This window comes from Sorex fumeus, unplaced genomic scaffold (assembly GCF_029834395.1).
Source record: "Sorex fumeus unplaced genomic scaffold, SorFum_2.1 ptg000009l, whole genome shotgun sequence".
In the NCBI taxonomy this organism is placed as follows: domain Eukaryota; kingdom Metazoa; phylum Chordata; class Mammalia; order Eulipotyphla; family Soricidae; genus Sorex; species Sorex fumeus.
This window is the reverse complement of record NW_026606066.1, coordinates 31355244-31371015: the sequence shown is the minus strand read 5'-3', so window position 1 is coordinate 31371015 and position 15772 is coordinate 31355244. Positions and strand designations below refer to the sequence as shown.

Genomic DNA, 15772 nt, shown 5'->3' with positions numbered 1-15772 from the left:
TCCATTCTAGGCCATGGGTCCTGATGTGAAGTTCTTCAGCTGATCTTCTCGGTCCTATCTTGGCATTAAAATCACCCACAATGATCTTGTAGAAGGTGTGGTCTTCTTTATAGAACTTCTCTAGCTCCATGTAGAACTTCTCGATTTCTCTTTCATCATAATGAGATGTTGGTGCGTAGACAACGAAGATAGAAACTGCAGTCTGAGTTCATCATGTCGACCAAGACCATTCATGGTAACTCACAGTTCCAGAAGGCAGAATCTAAACGATGGACATGGGAGTCTCCCGGTGGACGATTCCACAACGAAATAGACCACATCATATTCAATCGACGGTTTTGCCTGACTGATGTCGCTGTTGTCCCAAAATTTCGAACGGGAACGGACCACCGTCTCCTTCGTGCAAAATTCTACTTCACAGAGAGGGGAGAAAGGGCTGCAAAGTTCAAAAAGAGAACTCCCAGAATGACCACCAACTGGGAACTCTTTGGTACTATTGCAGCAACATGGGAAGATGCCATTGTTGACAACATTGACGAGGAATACGATCGACTGGCTCAGCACCTCCATGAATGTGCGAGGAACGCCAAGAGAGAGATAGCCACAAAAAGTCGCCTATCTTCGAAAACTCTTGAGCTAATTCGCCAGCGTGGTTTGGCGCATGCCTCAGGCAACCGCAAACTAACGTCCGAGCTTGCAAAGCAGTGCAGAGATGCGATCAAGGAAGACCTCAAAGAGAGAAGAGCAGAAGTACTGGTAGATGCGGCAGAAGCCGGGAAAAGTATTCGTAACGCCTGCCTGTCCTTCGCTAACTATAAGACCAAGATGACTGCCCTCCGACGTCCTGATGGATCCATCACATCCTCCAGAACGGCAATGGAGAAGATTATCCATGACTTCTACTCAAATCTCTTCGATAGCCATGTCCACTTGCCGACATACCAAATTCCACAGGATGGGTGTGTCGTTCCTAACGTTCTCCCTTCCGAAATCCGACACGCCATTTCGTTGGTAAAGAAACAAACAGCACCCGGCCCAGACAAGGTCAGACCTGAACACCTGAAGAACCTGCCGTCAGTACTCATCAATACACTGGCTCGGCTCTTCACTCGCTACCTGTCTGAATGCAAGGTTCCGTCCCAATGGAAAACCAGCAGGACCGTACTACTGTTCAAGAAGGGAGACATCCATGACATTGGCAACTATCGCCCGATCTGCCTATTGTCTGTCATCTACAAGCTGTTCACTCGAGTCATCCTGAATAGGATTGGCAGAACACTAGATGAAGGACAACCATGCGAGCAAGCAGGGTTCCGCAAAGGATTCAGCACCATCGACCATATCCACACGGTAACCAAGCTCATTGAGGTTTCTCGGGAGTTCAAGATGCCGCTCTGCTTAACGTTCATTGATTTAAAGAAGGCCTTTGATTCTGTTGAGACGGAAGCGGTCATTGAAGCCCTAGCCAATCAGGGCATTCAAGCCCAATACATCAGGATCCTCCGTGAGCTGTATTGCGGATTCACTACCAGGATCTCACCATTCTACAAAGAAGTGATCGTTGATGTCAAGCGAGGGGTGCAGCAGGGTGATACCATTTCACCGAAACTCTTCAGTGCCACCCTCGAGAACATCATGCGACGACTGGAATGGGAAGGAATGGGAGTGAAGATAGATGGTCGGCAACTACACCACCTCCGCTTTGCTGATGACATTGTTTTAATAACACCAAACATCAGCCAAGCAGCACAAATGCTGGCCGACTTTGACTGTGAGTGTGGAAAGGTAGGACTACAGCTGAATCTTACGAAGACAATGTTTATGAGAAACAGCCTTGTTCCTGACGCCCCATTCGCTCTCAATGGAACGACCATCTCCGAATGCAACAGCTATGTGTACCTAGGTCGAGAGGTCAACATGACAAATGACCTGGCACCCGAGCTGCGCAGGAGGAAGAGAGCGGCTTGGAACGCTTTCAAGAACGTCGAAGAAATAGCTAAGAGGACGAAGAACCTCCGGCTCCGGGCACATCTCTTTGATTCCACTGTTCTTCCTGCATTAACATATGCCTCAGAGACCTGGGCCCTACGCAAACAAGATGAGAACGCCATTCAGGTCTCCCAAAGAAGAATAGAAAGAGCTATGCTTGGAATATCACGTTTCACTCAAATGAGAGAACGAATCCGGAGTTCTGACATCCGTCGACGATCAAGGATCAGGGACGCTGTCTCATTTGCCAAGGTGTTGAAAATCAGATGGGCTGGTCACGTAATGAGATTTAAAGACGACCGTTGGACTAGAGCTGTTACTGATTGGATTCCACGGGATGTCAAGAGACCGCGTGGCCGCCCACCTACCAGATGGTCAGACTTCTTTGTCAAGATCATGAACGATCGGTTTGAGGCCCTCCATGTTCCCGGAGCGAAGAGATGCCATTGGGCTACACTAGCACGCGACAGGGACAAATGGAGACGTTACTGGCGCCCGCTCGAGCAAATCGACGACTAACGGGAAGTTAAGTGATTAAGTGATTAAGTGATTTCTAAGAGTGGTTCAGCTGCCTGCAATGCACGATGGTCAGAGACAGGGAGAAAGATTTTCTTCTGATTCAGTACAGTCCGTCATGTCTGAAGGTGCTTCTGACTCTGGTGGTGAGATTTCTCAGCCTGAACTGCTGCACCAGGAGATGGCACTGCTTGTTACTCATATATCACTATATGTCCAGTGCAAATAAGAGGCCATCAAACAAACATCAAACAAATTTCTGTAAGTGTCAACCAAATGGACATCAACTCATGAACGAGCATTTCCTCCCCAGTAAGAAAAATGACCAGATCCGACCCAGCAACTCTCAAAATAATCCCCCTCTGAGACAATCACCTCAAGGGCAGGAAAGAAGGAATCAGATCTTATTTCTACACAAATCAGATTTCCCAACTATGAGGACGAATTGATGAGTTCAGTCACAGTTTCCTTCCTCATGAGTGAGATTGCCAGTATCAGCTTTCTCTCAGAAATCTGCCCTTTGTCAGGCACACACTTTTTACATAGAACAACAAAATTCTGGGAGGCCAAAGCATTGGTATAGCAGGCAGAGCATCCACCCTGCACGCGGCTATCCAGGGTTTGATCCCCAACATCCCATATAGTCACTGGAGCGCCACCAACAGTAACTTCTAAGTGCAGAGCCAGGAGTAATTCCTGAGTATCTCCAGGAATGGCAAAAAATAAATAAATAAATAAATAAATAAATAAATAAATAAAAAACCTAAAAAAATAAAGAAAAAAATGCTGAAAGAAAATAAAGTCTAACAGAGTGCTCTGTTCACAGTCCCTGGAATAACATCATGACTATGCGCTGCAAAAGCAAGGTGAGAAATCGCTATGGCTGGCTGGTTAAGAGAACGGTCAAGACTATCCAACTTCAGTTCTCAGAATAATGAAATCAGATTCCAAACTATCAAAGAGAAGACTGCTATTTTTTTAATATTTCTAGTGTAACGACAACAACATTTTTTAGTTCACAAGTTTTAAAAAAATATATGGCCCAGGACTAGGGGTTATAGCTCAGAGGTACAGCGTTTGACTTACAGGTATGAAGTCCTGGGTTCAATCGCCAGAACTGCATAACAATTTCAAAAATTGGGCTTTTTGGGTTAGTCTGCAAACCTATCCTAAAATTTGTCACTGGAGTTACTGGAGCCATGAATCTTTATTTTGATAGGGTTTGTTGTTGTTGTTGTTGTTTTGCTTTCTAATCTTAAAAGAGTTATAGCAGAACTTCTTATTTGGTTGGATAGCTAAGTAACTTTTTAATGGTGAGATGGCCACATATTACTTTCATATCTGACATTCCCAAGTAAAATATACAGAAACATCTTCCTGTAGTTTGGTAATGACTCACTCATCTCTCCCTGCTTCTCATGGTCTGTGCGCCCTCTCCTGACTTACCTCATAACTGGGACTCCAAGTCTTCCAGGTCAGCTTCCTGTCAAAGCTGTAGGAAGTGTTTAACCTCAGATGCCAGCAGTTTTCCCCCTCCCCAGGGAACTTAGTCCATTAATGAACCAGCTGGAATTATCGGATAAATAACAGGAATAGCTTCTTAACTTCCTTCTCTTGTTGTTTTGCATCAAGGGGCAGAAGCTGGAAAAAAAAAAAAGAGTAGAGTCATATAGTCCATCTGCACGGAACCTTCATGAGTCTCTCAGGGCTACTGCCTATGGAAGGCCATTCAGAAAACTGCTTCCAGTTTATCTTTCAAAAACAAAGGACCCAGACTTAGCTTTTTCATAACGACCCAGACTTAGCTTTTTCCCTCCTTCGCCTCATCTTATGTAAGCTCAAAACTCAAATAACCATTGAAACTTTCAGTAATGCATAACCTTCATAAATTACACCTTACCTGATGTTTATAAACCTTTTAATTTATATAGCTAATATTTTCCTGAAGAGGACAGAGTACATTCTTCAGGATCAAGCTAAACCCTCCAATTAAATGTAAACCTCAGATTTTAAAATATGCAAAAATGAAGTAGTTTCATCAATTCCAATGCCCTGACTCCACAAAGAATTGTTGCCTGATTTCTAGAACAATCCTCTAGCAGAAGGAGATGATCACTCTGTCAAAAAATACAGAATATTCAACTTGACACAGTTTCTCAAAAGCCAGAGAAAAGGCAAAATATGTTCACTTGAGAGGGCTGGCTCATTAGCATAAAAGTCCATCAGACAAGCCTAGGATCTCATGTTTGATCTCTGGTATTCCCCAGATGCGCCAAGTGCAATCCCTGTGGCTCTACTGTTTGAAGCCACAACTGAGCATGCAATCACTGAGTATGCCAGGCATGTGCACGCACAAGTGTGTGAACCCTCCCAGCAAGTACTGCAAATGAGGATTGGGGGACCTGAGGATTGTGGTGCTCTGGTGAGCACCACAGCGACATGCAAGCACTGTGCTGAGAATGTCTGTGAACACTGTGACTGAGTGGGTCCAGTGGGCTTGTGTAGTTGTATTACAACTACGGCACCACTACCAAGTGTGCAAACACCACAATCAGGAGTGTGATTCCTAGTTACTGCAAAACAACAGCAGCAATAAAGGTAAAAGAAGGGGAAAATAAGATAAAAATAACAAGAAAATATTTAAGTTACTAGATTTTCACTTCAAGGAAAAGAACAAAAACCTAACAAGCCAAGCAAAGTAGAGCTATCATGATTCCTTTGATTCCCAAATGCAAAAGCAGTTTTTCCTTCAAGCCATCAACCTTACTAAACAATTATTCACAAAGCAGTTTTAAAAGTCAGGCCTCCATTTGATTTTTTTGTTTTCAAGGTTATTTTTCCACTTTCAGCTTTTCATGTTTTATTTGTGTAGACAAAAGACACATCCTCAAAGATTATGGTTTAACAAACATGTTAGATCTAAGTCTAATCAGTATCTTAGTTGTGATTGTTTAAGTATTTTAACTGGGGGTGGGGGGAGAAATTCTAACCCCTTTCACATTTACCCCTCACAATAATATTTAAAATCTCTACTAGGTTGGAACCTTATAGGTCCTAAATAAAATGCAATTCATGGTTATGATGATGACATAAACCGACTAAGGTTAGTGTTCATCAAAATTATTTCTGTATGCTCAACATTATAGCTGTTTATCATCTGCAAGCCTGCTTGGTCTTCTTCATCCCATCCAATTACATGCAGACCAACAATGATAGTCAATTTTACTAACTCTACCTTTAAATACTGGATTTTATAGTCTCTGAGTCTTGGCCGTTGATGGGATTAGACTATAAAATCCAGCTCCCGGAACCGCGCGGCTGCATTTGCGGCCGCGCGACATCTTATCAGGACATCTTTTTTTAATGACATCTTATTATCTCATTCCTACTTTGAACAAACTTGCAGGCTATCGAATATAGCCTGCCCACAGGGCAGAGTCTGGCAAACTCCCCGTGGCGTACCAAATATGCCAAATACCAGTAACAGTGATGGGTCTCATTCTCCTAAAGAGCCTTGAATATAATCTCAGGGCTAGGATGAAGGAGACGTTACTGGGGCCTGCTCGAGGCAATCGACGAATCGACCTTTAAATACCATCCTGGTTCTTTCTATGATGGACCTTGCCAAGCTTAGCAAAGAACAGAACAACATAAATAGAAGAAAGAAGAAAAACAGAGTCAAGAGACCCCAGACAACAATGCAGTTCTTTTTGTCACTCCCACCCCATTTCTTTCTGAGGAGGGGAGAGGAGGGAAAGGGAAGGGAGGGGAGGTCAAATTTGTGACAAAGTTTACATTTTCACACAGAGTGAATATAATATCAACTAGTAAGGTTTTGGGCCAGTTATCAAACATCCTGTGAGAATTTCAGAGAAAGCCATGTCAGAGCCCAGTGGCATTTATAACTTTCAGGGATCTCAGTACACAGTAATTAAAATAAAATTAAAAAGCACCACTCCATCATTACATGGATCAATACAACCAAGCATCTCTGATACTCAATCCAAATGTGTTATATTTGTTTCAATAACAAATAATTTATAATATATAATTTATTATTATATTATTAGGTACATTTAAAATCAGTAAACTTTATTTTTATTGTAATTTTTTCTCTTCGGATTTTGGACCACACTCAGTGGTGTTGTGGGGCTACTCATGCTCTGTGCTCCTATCAGGGGTTACTCCCAATAATGCTCAGGGGCCCAGGTAGTGCATGAATCCTGGGCCTCCTACATGCAAAGCAGAAGTTTCAGTTCTTTGGGCTATCTCTCCAGTCCCATAAACTTTATTTTAATTAATAAATTATACAGGGTCCTGTGTTATCTTCCATATAAAATGTATGGCGGGCAGAAGTCCAAAGGTGACAAGCTTATAAAGTTCAAGTCTGATTATTTTTTTGCAACAACCTGTATCAAAGATTAATTCTGAAGCTCTGGTGAAGAAATAGACACAGGGTCCCAGGGATAGCTCATTGACAAAACCACCTGCCTTGCAAGCATGAGAGCCTGAACTTGAATCCCAGCACCCACCCGCTGACACCGCACGTGATCCCAATGCACTGCCCCGTGGAAGCCCCAGCAGCACAGCCATGTGTATGACCTCTATGACCAAAGACAAGTACATGTGAGCACTGGCGCTCAAGTGCGAGAACACCACAGCCAAGTGTGTGAGCCTGAGCTCTGCAACTAAAATGTGCACCACAAATACCACAACTAAAGAGCATGGCCCCTGCAAGCACCACAGTCAAGTGCGTATGACCCCCCCCCCCCAGTTATGGAGACAACGAGAGAGAGAGAGAGAGAGAGAGAGAGAGAGAGAGAGAGAGAGAGAGAAGCTCAGAGTAGGAAAGATGTTTACCTCTCTGAAAACTATTACCTTGAAGCTGGAGAGATAGTAGAGTTAAGGCACTTGCCCTGCACAATGCTGATCCCCAGCACCACATAGCGTCCCCTGAGCACGATCAGGAGCAGTCCCTGAGCACCAGTGGATGTGACCCAAACCACTAAATAAGATAAACTATAACCAAAACTTGTGCTTAAGAAAAAACTGTACCTGGGGTGGGAAAGATAACCAACGGGAGCGCAAGTTTTATATGAAGGAGGCCTAGGTTTGATCCCTGGCACCGCATGGCTACCAGCATAGCCAGGAATTAGCCCTGAGCATCAAACTAAATGTAGTCCTGAGAACCACTAGATACCCGTCCCACCCCCCGCCCTGCCAAAAAAATTACAACTGGTTTTTACCAACACAAATGAAAACAATCATGTTTTAGATCTTTACTGCAGATCAAAAAATATTTCAATATCATACTTCCAAGCAATTAATAAAATTAAAAAACTATAAACACAGGAAAGGCGGATTTGAACAGTCTCCTACACCAGCTAACATTTGGGTAGGGATCTCTGAAAATCTCATCAAGGCAGTTTAATGATTTGCCAAAAATTCCTTCTGAATGCCTCAGTCAGGAATTGAATGATACATTACACTGCAGCAGAAATTCTCCTCTAAGTCATTGTCATCATCTGACTAATCCTCCCACTATACACCATGTTCTTGTCCAGCACACTCCCTCCACATTTCATCACCTCTTGTTCAGGCCCCTCTTAGCCCATTATGTATTCTACCAAAGCCTAGACTGTCCCCAGCAGCTACTGTGAATGCACAGACCATAAAACAGGAACAAGATAATGTAAGCTCTATCACTCTGTCAATATAGTAAGAAAAAATAGTCAAGACAATAAAGAAACCAGAATTACCAAAGAGCTGTTTGCACAAAGTTGGCAGTCTCCTTAGCAAAGTCCATTCCATATCACAATTTAGAGATAAGACATTCTTTAACACTCTTTCTGTATATCATGTGGTCCAAGGCTTTGGTCTTAAGAATGAAATGTCCTAAATCACTTTCCCAGGACACTGGAGCCCAGGAAATGGTAAAAGATCTTTCCTTATCCTCTTACTTTGTTTTCTGTCTCTACCACCTTAATTGGTAAAAATTGGTAAAATTATTTTATAATTTTCCCTAGAAACAAAATTTAAACAAAAAATGTATTTGTCAGGATAAGCATTCACTTCACACGTATGAGTCCCTGAGGGGGTGGGGGAAGGAGGAAGAGGAGGGGGAGGAGGTCACAGAGAAGGAGGAAGAGGAAAAAGAGGAGGAGGAGGAGGGGGAAGAGGAGGAAAAGGAGGAAGAGGCGGAAAAGGAGGAGCGGGAAGAGGTGGAAGAGAAGAAGGAGGAGGAAGAGGAAGAGAATAAAAGAAATTAATTTTTCTTTTCTCTCTGTGATAATCTCAAGTACACCTATGGTTTTTGCTTAGTGTCTAAGTCTCCAAAGAAGATAGCTTCAATACGACCACCCAAGACAGTTTGTGGAAACAGATAAGATCATAATTTTCTCAACACCAGAAATACAACACAAACTCGGTCACCTTCACCTAGCAATTACTATGGGCTCCATAGCAACAACTGAAAAGCAGATGACTTTTAACCTCATCACTTTATCTAATCTCATTAGAGCTACCACTTATCAGAAAAGAATTCATCAGCTGAAATAACACATCTGACTTTTCCTATGTGCCATTACAGGCTGATTGATTTGTACACCAAGTCAATCATGCCAGGTATTAGATATGAGCATCAAAACTAGACAGGAAAGAAGACCTGGGAAGGTAGCATAAAACAAAACAAAGAACCTTCCTTTAGGAAATTTAAAGTTTAACAGGAAAAAGGAATGAATATACTCTTTTTGAAGTTACAAACGCAGAAATGTGCTCCAGAAGCTGGTGGCCTGAAAATTTCGTTTCTAGCTTAGTGTTTATGGACTGGGTAAGAAGCATATCAGGGAAAGTTGCTTGAAACTGGGTTCATTTGAGGGCTGGAGAGATAGCACGGGGGCTAAGGCACTTGCCTTGCACATAGCTGACCCTGGTTCAGTCCCTGGCACCATATATGATCCCCTGCACATCACCAGGAATAATCTCTGAACACAGTCAGGTGTGACCCACAAAAACAACAACAACAACAACAACAAATAAAACAATAGGAGTCATTTGAAAAATGAGTGAATTTAGACAGGAAATGGACAAGCAGAGATGGACCGAGAACGTTTCAAACCATGGGGGAAAGTGCATGAAAATCAAGAGGCCCAGTACACAGAGCTTAGGGTACACATCGATGGGGAGAGGTAGTTTCAGAACACAGTGGAAATGGGGGAGGACACAGAAGAAAACACATAGAAGGAAAGAGAAGAGAGAGGACAGGAGGGAGGGAGGAAGCCCTGGGAGAGAGGTGTCTGGAGGGGACAGTGAAAGGTAACACAGATCCTATGTGGCCTCACATACTTGTCTTGGCAAAATAATGAGAAATAAAAAATATTTATCTCCCCCAGTAACAAGATTAAATACGAACAGTAAAACATTTTACCTAATACAAAACATTTTTCTCTATCCATTGTATTTCTTTTCTTTCTTTTTTTTTTTTTGAGGTTGGGGGAGGGTAGAAGGAACACCCATTGGTGCACACGTTACTCCTGGCTCTGCACCAAGGAATTACTCCTGGCAGTGCTCAGGGGACCATATGGGATGCTGGGATTGAACCTGAGTGGGCAGCATACAAGACAAATGCCCTACACTCTGTACTATTGCTCTGGCCTCTATCACTGTATTTCTATTGTTGTACATAAATTTTTCCTCATTTAGTTTTTATCTAACTTGACTCAAATATAACTATTTCTTTGAAGGCAGGGTAATGTGCTTATGCTTTAAATCTCAAACACTTAGGTATTCAAAGACATCTTTTGTTTTTCTTTTCGCTAAAGTAAACAGTCTTGTTAATTCTGACAGAAACTCAGATGAATGGGTGGAGGGTGGGGCTCAGCAGTTAATCACAGACCTTACTATCTTTGGGGCTCTGGGTTCAATCCTGAGTCCCACAAATATTAAAAAAAAATCAGATAACTGATTATACAAATAAGGATGCCGTTACAGAACTACTCGACAATCTAGTACTTGGTTTTTTTGTTTGTTTGTTTTTAAAAAGAAAAGAATTCCATTAAGTTTAATGAACTGCAAATATGCTCTGCATATATCCTAGTCATCCACAAGTAATTCTGATAGGGAGCCAGTCAGCACTTTTTCTCTGAAAGCTCAGATAGGTAATCATTTTCAATTCTGTGGGCCATGGAGTCTGCCATTATATGCAACTATTCAATTCTGTTCTTGGAACAGGAAAGTAGCTATAAACAATATGCAAATAAAGGAGCATGTTTGTGTTCTAATAAAACTTTGTTTGCAAAAGAGTGGTGGTTCACATTTGGCCCTGAGGTTGTAATATGACTTCTGTCCAACAGACAGACCCACGTGTGCCTGTGGTGTCAAGGTTCTTCATGCCTCAGGGTGACCATCCTAATGAAGTAGCACTGTCCACTGTTGTTCATCGATTTGCTCTAGCGGGCTCCAGTAACATCTCCATTATGAGACTTGTTGTTACTGTTTTTGGCATATCGAATATGCCACGGGGAGCTTGCCAGGCTCTGTCGTGCGAGCAGGATTCTCTTAGTAGCTTGCCGGGCTGTCTGAGATGGGCAGAGGAATCAAACCTGGGTCGGCCAGGTTGGCCACATGCAAGGTTGAGAAAATAGGCTCCAATAAAAAACTCCACTTTCAGTTGAGTGATAAAGTGGAAAACAAAATGAAACTCCAGGAAAGTGATCATTTGAAGAAGACAGAAGAAGTTCTGGGAAAATGAAAAAGAAACTGTAGAGTTGAGTGATGCCTCTGATCACTGCCAAAAGAATCCAAAGCCTAAATGGAAATATGAAAACGTGACTCATGAAATCATTTTAGAAAGTGCACGAATCAATGCCAAATATGCTCATTAATTGGGAGAACAATTCCAGAAATGCTTGAGCCATTAAATTAAATGTACACATCTTGACAGAATATTTATGTGAAAGGAAGCCAGGAAATTCGAAAATTTATAGAAGTCTCAGATCATACTTCCTTCATGAACTCTTAAGATCATACTCTATTTACTTGACAAACTGGGGCAAAGTGGAGGAAAGATAAGCGATACCATCACCAAAACTGGCCAATCTACATTCACATCAATAGATGTCATGACAAAAACTTTCTTAACTCAATTACTGCAGCAACTTAATGATGCTCCCACTCACTACCATTGAAAATGACTTAGTCCTGTGACTGCATACAAGTTATTTTACCTCTCAGAGCATTAGTTTCCTCCTGTGTAGAGTGGGGCTTTCTAAGGAAGAGTTTAAGAATTGAGGAAGTTTATGCATGTGAAGTGTTTCGAACAGTCAAGGCACACAGGAAGTGCTCAAATGAAGTGTGGCTGCTCCCCTGAGTTGCTTCTCTGTAGTTAGGTTTCTTCTGGTACTCTTTGTTCTTGAATTCTCCTAGGCTCCCCTGGCTGGCACATCTCAATGATAGTTTCAACCTATCACTGTTCTATCAAGATGTCTTCTGCACATCTCCACGAAATTAAACAAGGGCTCCTGAAATGCACTGTGTTGAAATATTGAGCTCACCATCTCTCAACCACTGTCTCATTTCCTCTCTCTGTCTTCATTTAGATCAAGTTAGTAACTTTTCATTTACAAGCATCCCATTGAACTTAACCTAATTCTTCTTCCTTCTACTTTCCAAATAACTTTCCCAGAGATCACTCTTATTTTGTCCTTTCTGCTGTCTCTGGTCTAGGTTTATCTACATCCATCTCCTGATTTCTCTCCTCCCAGTACTTTTCTCCTCCAAGTCACCTTTCACTGTCATTTGAATCACTGTTCTTAAACAGATATTCTCTTTTCAGTTATTCTCTCTTACCTGAGGAAAGGAGTTTTTAAACCCAGAACTGATACTCACAGCACCAAAGAATCCTTTGAAATGCTATACAGATGTGTACAAGTATCCTTGATGGGAGGGGGAAAAAAAGTCAAAGAATGCTGATAGGATAATTTAGTTAAGACTGCATCCAACTTAATTGCTTATGAGTCATTCTCATGTATTACCCTCCATTTCCTCCATATACACACATCAAATGCCATTTCAGCTCTGCACACCATTGCAGGGGCTTTCCCTACTCCTCAAGTTCTGGCTCGGGTCTCAAAAGTCTCTCTGAAAAGCCCTGCCCAAGTGGACAAATAAGTGTGGACAACAGAGACACTAAACAGAATTCTCTGTATATTACAAATTTCTTCAATTCAAAGTTTCATCAAAATGAATAACCTTAAATTTTTAGTCACACTGTGTCTGCTTACAGACTGCTTACATATAGTTTGTAGTATTCTTGGATTTTAATGAAAACAAGAGTAAAATCTCTAGAGTCCACCTGCCTCCAAGGCTGGAATCCTTTTCAGCAATGGAACCTAAGACAAGTGACACAGCTTCTCATTGTCACACTTGAGTGATCTGTAAAGGTGGAGACAGTATAAGCACCTACCTTGCAGGATTATTCTGGAGATTTATACACTAAGGCCAGAGAGTATAGGATTAAGGCACTTGCCTTGCACTCAGTCAACCCAGTTTCAATCCCCAGTACTACATATGGACCCCCAAGTCCCACCAAGAGTGATCCCTGAGCACAGAGCAAGGAGAAAGCAAATCAATTTGTGTGTATGGATATCCATCTATATCTGTTTATCACCTATAGAGAAATATATACACATATATAGTAATTAACAGTGTATAAGAGAGCAATTATTAAATTTACTGAAATCAATGTTTTAAAGATTCTATAGCATAATCAGACCAATTTTTATTGACCTTAACTACAAGCCTCAAACTTTTGTTAATTAAGAAAATTAAGAGAATTAACCAAATTCTAACAAAATATGGTCCTTTTAAACAAATGTTTTAGTCAAAAGGATTTCAAGCCTATCTTGGTAAGTTCAGAGTTTTTTCCTGTGAGACTCCAATAGCTAAAAATAATCTGTTCAAAGTATATCCACGCTACATCACAGGTTCTCTAAAATAATTCCTTTGAATAGATAAACAAAAAACCTCAGAACTGTTTTTTCCTGGGCAGCAAATCAATGAATTGCCTCACTGCTCACAAGGACCAATCTGAAGGAGAAACGCTAAGAAGAAAGATAAAGGAGCTCTAATGACTCAGCTTTCAAACAAACCAGCTTGTTTGCCAGAAAAATGAACCACCCACCTGGTGTAAAAAAAAAAACAACTTGTGAAATGTAGTTCTGAATATCCTGAGCTCTAAGAGAACTTAAAATAAGGGCATGGAAGAGGACTGACTTCACTTTCTCACTTTTATTTAAATGAGAGGATTATGTGATGTATCTGGCATTGTATCTGCAGAAAACTGTTAGCACCCTCCCCAAAAAGGCCATTTTGACACACCCTAAGTAAATTGCAGTTGTCTAAAAGTATTTTTGTGCCCTTGAAAACCATCAAGAAGAATCACTTCACTATTAATAGTCATATTTAACAATCAGAACTTGAAATACTTCAGCTATTAATTATAACTAAGGGAAGAAGAATTAGGCCAAATTTCTTCTCCTACTATTAAAGATCCTCCATTAACTTCAGCCCAATTCATTATAAATATCTTCTTGACATCTTCAACCAAACAAAACTTCTTGCAATTTTCCCAAACACATCCTCCCTTTCTGTCTCTCCTATGTAAAATAATCTTCCCATTATAGGTTGAAAATTCCCACTGTTCTTCTAAAACTCTGTGGATGGTATAATACCATTCCCTATGGTTCAACTAGAAGTAGTTATCCAGGTATTTGGGGGGTGAGGAAGAGAGAGATTGGGTGGCAGCTGGCAATGCTTGGGGGCAAATCTTGACTCAGAGTTCAGAAGTCATTCCTCATAGTGCTTAGGGGTAGATTCAGTCCAGGCCTCCTATGGTCAAAGCATATGCTTCAGCCCTTTGAGTTCTCTCTTGACCCTAGAAGTCATTCTCCAGTTTCTTATCTTTCATCATCTTTGCTAAGCACCTCTTAGATTCTCCTTGGTCAGTCCTGATCAGAGTTACTGACTCAGATATCATTTTTTTCCAAGACTGGACAATCTTTGATGACATGTCCATACCTGCTCAATCTTCATAAGCCTGACAACCCCCTGGAGTCACCTGATCATAGAAGTTGCTTGAAATTTTGCTAGAGTAGGCAAAAAGTACGCGTAAATGTACTACAGATCATACAACTAATCAGTGAAGCCAAATGGAATCAGCATTCAGACAAGACCAGAAGAAGAAAGGGTTCAGTTAAACACAAAGGATTTGTTTTCTTATGAAGCCAATTGAGAGAAATAAAAACTTCATTGCTACTCTAAGAGCAAACAACCTGACAGTTACATTTAGGATTCAATGATTTGCCAACAACTACTAACAGTGGTGCATTAAAAGCTTCCTGCCCATTCACATAATGGATAGCACACTTCCAAGTGAAAGAAAAGAAGAAAGGAAGAAAAGAAAGAAAGAGAGAGAGAGAAAGAGAGGAATGAAGGAAGGAGGGAGGGAAGGAGGGAGGGAGGGAGGGAGGGAGGGAGGGAGGGAGGAAGGAAGGAAGGAAGGAAGGAAGGAAGGAAGGAAGGAAGGAAATATTGCTGCTCTATTTCCTTTACTACAGATTTAAAATATTGTTCACCTCCAGGCTCTCAAAACTCACGTATATGAGGGATAATTTCTAACACCATGTACCCTGAGCCATAAATTCTAAATACTCAAGGACTAAACCACAAAAGTCAGAGAATATGACCGATAGCAGAGCTCTAAACCCTGCAGTCTGAGACTGTCAGGCGAAATTTCACTAATCCCAACAGACCTCTGGACAGGCTACTTGAAATCTACACTGGTTCACATGGCTGGACTGATACACATGTTCTGGCCAGCTCCCTGGGGGAGCCGTCCATGGGGTCCAGTCCTGTGTCCACAAATGACATTTCTCTGTCTCCTCAGCTTACAGGGAGTATTAACATGTACTTATGTACATACATAACTTCTCTGAGCCCCAAATCCTAAAAGAAGAGATGAGGGCTGGAGTGATAGTACAGCGGGTAGGGCCTTGCACGCAGCCGACCCAAGTTCGATCCCCAGCTTCCCATATGGTCCCTTGAACACCATCAGGAGTGATTCCTGAGTGCAGAAACAGGATCAACTCTTAAGCATTGCCTGGTGTGACCCTCCCAGCGCCCCCCCCCCCCCCCCCCCGCCAAAAAAGAAGAGATGCACTAAGCCCTGACCAGGTCAAAGAAGACACATACAGGGCTATCTTAATTGGAG

General features: G+C 41.8%; 1 protein-coding gene across 14 annotated transcripts in view; it reads right to left on the bottom strand.

Moving 5' to 3' along the window:
- OSBPL6 (oxysterol binding protein like 6) overlaps window positions 1-15772 on the bottom strand; it is a 241267-nt gene that overhangs the window by 122003 nt on the left and 103492 nt on the right. For all 14 annotated transcript variants that reach the window (XM_056110115.1, XM_056110113.1, XM_056110116.1 and 11 more), the window contains one exon: window positions 3952-4146. The gene's annotated coding sequence lies outside the window, so the exon portion shown is untranslated. The remainder of the gene's footprint in view (window positions 1-3951; window positions 4147-15772) is intronic.